At 39.0% G+C, this 4,270-nt stretch overlaps 1 protein-coding gene across 2 annotated transcripts in view; it reads left to right on the forward strand.

Moving 5' to 3' along the window:
* GRB2 (growth factor receptor bound protein 2) overlaps positions 1-4,270 on the forward strand; it is a 62,789-nt gene that overhangs the window by 10,286 nt on the left and 48,233 nt on the right. The gene's annotated exons all lie outside the window — the stretch shown is intronic.

Genomic DNA, 4,270 nt, shown 5'->3' on the forward strand with positions numbered 1-4,270 from the left:
ATTGGCTGCCAGGCGCTGTTCTTCTCCCGCTGAGTCCCCAGACTGGTTTTACTTTTAGTCTCGCGTCCTTTTCCTCTTTGCTGGCGATCTGTGGAGTGTTGTGTAATGGTCATTCCTGGAATTCATTTATTTTTAATGTTCAACAGAACAGCTCTGTGATTCCGGGCCGTTTCTAAAGGTAAAAAGGTTACGAATACCCTGTGGGCAGGTTAACGTCCATATCTCTCTTTCTCCTAAGACCCCTTAGGTCATGCTTCAAACACGAGTTTCTGTACAGAGCTAAGATTGGGAAAGGTGTTTTCCTTTTAGCCTTTTCTTTCTCTTTTGAACTTCCTGCTTGAGATTCACTGTTGTTCCCGTGTGTTAGGGTTTTACTTTTCAGTACGGTTTCAAATAATTTATAGAAGACAAGGATCCAGTCTTGTTAACTCCCAAGATAGCTGCCTCCAGACAGAGATCTTGGTTACTGACTAACAATAAAGTATCTTGTAGTATAGTTAGTAACTCAGTGAGCAACTCATAGATCAAACATAGAATTTAGGGAAGTTCATTCCTTGTTTTAGAAGTCACTGAACACTTTCTGTCAAGGGCCAAAACCTGAAGGCTCCCAGCTTGTTAAACCCCCTGCAAACATGGTGGTGTTTGTGATCCATTTCTGCATAATCTTTGGGTACTGAAAATTTGTGCCAAAAACCAGCATTCGAATTATCATTTCTTAAGATGATTAAGTCGCTTAGTGTTTAAATGTTTCATAATACTGGACAAGTTTGAGAAATTCACACTTAGTTTATAATGTTTAAAATAAGAGAGAAAATGACAACTAATCAATAGTTTTTGGCAGAGCTGAAGTTTTCTATTACGTGATGAAATGCTTTGTCTCTGATAAATATTTTTTGTATTTTGTGCTGTAGCTTAGAGTTTTGTAAGTGATACTTTGTCTCGTCATCTGATGAGGAATGCTTAAGGAAGTTGAAATATATTAAGGTAGTGGATCGTGACTGAGTATCATTTATGACCCGGAATGTTCTGGCTTTTATATATTGATAATTTTACCTGGTTAGCTTTTTGTGTTATACTTCCTTATTTGGCTGATTTGAATCAGTGTTCTGCCCTTATGATTCTTTTATTCTATTCTTTTGTCTAGAGTCTGACACTTTACATTTCTGCATGTCTTCCAGATGATGTATCCACAGATTTTAATTTCCACCATGCACAATAATGGTTAGCCCTGTACCAGCTGATGAAGCTTAGGACTTGATTCTTTGCAAAATCTTTCACTGAACATATTTTTTTCTTCTTTCCCTCACTTTGGCATTTCTAAACTGTCTGTTTTTCTGTTCCTGTCCTTACTGTTTTCCAGAAGGACAGCGAAATGCTGAGAACAATGAGAAAGCTCTCATGTGTTAGAAAAGATGCTATTTGTAGGAGCAGTATCAAAAGCCTACCTTTGCCTCTGTGTGTTTTTGGGTTTTTTCTTTTTTCTTAAGTATCACTTGAAAAGATGATAAGAATTGTTTCCTGTTACCTACAGCATTGAGGCTTGCATTTTTAAATACTTATAATCCATCTTGGGCTGTAGCACTATACTGCTAATAACCTACTGTTAGTTTTATCTGCCGCCTCTTCCCCCGCCCCCTATTTTTAAGAGCAAGAGAAGTATCTTGCCTCAAGTCACTGTGAGGTGAGAGGTGAAAAACACATTGGTGTTCTGAGACATCTTAGTCAGCTCTCCAGTAAGATCATCTGTTAATTCTTATAATGAGTATTCATTGTGTTAGTATTTTGGCTGTGCTTCATTCTTATCTATCTGTTCTTGTGGAGCCAGGGCAGACTATAGTCTTTGCAACATGTCCTGTTTCATTACTGTCTTTGCCTAAAGCAAATACTTACAGCTGTGTTCTCAGCGGGCAGAGTGGCAAAGATCGCGCACAAGCCACTTCCCGAGTAAGGCTGTTGTTTTTGTTTTTTCTCCTTCTTGTGCAGTTGCTTTGCTTTTTATTTTCAGAATTATGTGGCTGGTTGTCTCTAAGCACTTATTTGATAGGATTAGTGAATGCTTTCTGGGTGTCTTTAGCAGAATTGATGTTCTAAGTTTTCCTTTTCTGACATTTGCTATGTAAATATCTTGGTTTAATATTTTCAAAGCTTTCCCCTAATTTACTTGTAGCTTTGGTGCCTAAACTTCAACTACACTTTTGCCTTAAGTCACAAAGGGTAAAGTTTTGTTCTACGTAGCAGCTATTGTTATTGTTGTAGAAACATAATTTCTTTATATTCTAGCAATATATATGAAGGTGATAGTAAAATTAATGCAGGTTTAAAAAAAAAAATTGTGTGATGAATCTCCTCTCATCTTGAATTGTGCTGGAGATTTCCCCAATTCTGTACTATTGCTAAGCTCAAGGAAACACCAGTATGGTTCTTGGAAATACCGCATCACTACTCCTTCAGTTAAAATATTTTTTTTCTTAGATGCTGTTAATGTACTTAACAGCAATGTATAGGTATCCCAAAGAAAGGAACATTTAGCAATCTGCAATAATTTCCTTCTTAAGTGTATATTAAGCCCAGAATTTATTGTTTAGGTTGTACAGCTAACTTTTACATTGTCAGATTTGGATTTTACGGTTTGCAAGCAGTGTTCCTTTGGCTGAGTGTTTGCATGTGCATATGATGATGATATGCATCTTCAAATGTAGCACTGCGCTGTTTGATGTATTACTGTTGCTGTTAGCAATATTTATCCCTTTAGAAGGAGCAGAAGCTCTTTGAAATGTTTACCATGAAATATAGGCAATATACTTGAATGAATGTTTGCATACTTTGCTTCATATGCCATCATTTCACATTGCACCTTAATTTTGTCATAATAGCAGAAGAGAATAAATGCCATAAAAAAATAGAGGCCGGCTTAGAAAGATTTGGAGATAGTGACCCTGGCACAGGGAAAGTATTTCTGATAAAGGAAAGTCATCAGAGTTGCTGTTTGTGTATGCTAGTACAGTGTGGAAGACTGACATCAGAAGAATGGTTACTTTTTCATCAGTCCTGAACCTGAAATCAAGCATTGTAGAATCTTCAAAGTGYAGCTCACTAAGATGATAAACTTCTTGGGCTTAATTATGTGTAATGGTTAAAGGTTGCATAGAGTACACTTATTTCCAGTAATTCCAGTAGCACTGGCAGATTTGTTCAGTTGTGATCTTCATGGCTGTTGACAGCTTTGTCAATCTTAGTGATGTTTCTGTAATGCTGTGTAGGAGTACWTAAAAAAAAAAAAAAAAAAAGCGTTGATGTGGGGACTTTACTAAAGCTGTTCATTTTCTGATCAAGGTATTCCTATAAAACCTGCCTTTTCTCATTCTGCCAGTTTGCTGCGATGGAAATGTGCTGCTCTTTGCTTTTAGCTTTATTTTCCTTTATAAAAGGGGACTTGAAGGTTGGGCAACAACGGGAGTCATGGAACATAAGCATGTTAATTGCTTAACTGCATTTATGTAAGACAGGTTTTTTCTTAAATGAGAAAATACTATTGCCATCTGCTGTCTTTGCATGTACCAGGGCTCTTTCTGGGCTATAACCACACAGACTGAATTAGCAGGTGTGTGGTTTAGCTGGTGTTCATCAGACCTTTTCTGTCTTGAAATTGTCACTGACAGGTATCGGCTCCCTACTGATTCTTCAACAGGGTATTCATGATATTCTTCAAAATTATTGACTATCTTACTTAACTTTCTTCTGATGCCCTGCCGCCTTTGCTGTCAGGTGTAGCTGGAGTTAGATTAAATTTTTTAGCCTTTTAAATAGTTTCAGAGTATTTACATGTCACGTCAAACTTGGGGTCATCTCTTGTCTGGGCCCGTAAGAAACACGGGATTCAAACCTGCTGATTTTCATGCTATACTAATGAGGGAGATGTTTTATTTCCTTTATCACGTTCTGCTGCTCAGGGCACATTTCGGGAAGGTTTCTTTTAAATTAGACCAAGGCCAAATTTTTATCAATATGTTATTTTAGGGCGCTTTTTGCTAGACGTTTCGAGGAAGTCCCGTTGCGGAGGACCGACAAAAGCGTTTCCCAGTTTGTCTGATTTACTGTACCAATGGAAACTTCTTGTTTACCGGTGCAAGCCGCGGCTCCCGAGCAGGCGCTCCCGGCAGAGCGTGGCGGGCAGAGGAGCGCGTCGCCCCCATCGGCTCCCCGTCGGTGCGAGGCGCCGGCTTTGGGGGGGCGCCCCGACCCGGCGCCCCGGCGCTGGCAGCCCGGGGGG

Source organism: Apteryx rowi, unplaced genomic scaffold (assembly GCF_003343035.1).
Source record: "Apteryx rowi isolate R43461 unplaced genomic scaffold, aptRow1 scaffold_86, whole genome shotgun sequence".
In the NCBI taxonomy this organism is placed as follows: Eukaryota; Metazoa; Chordata; class Aves; order Apterygiformes; family Apterygidae; genus Apteryx; species Apteryx rowi.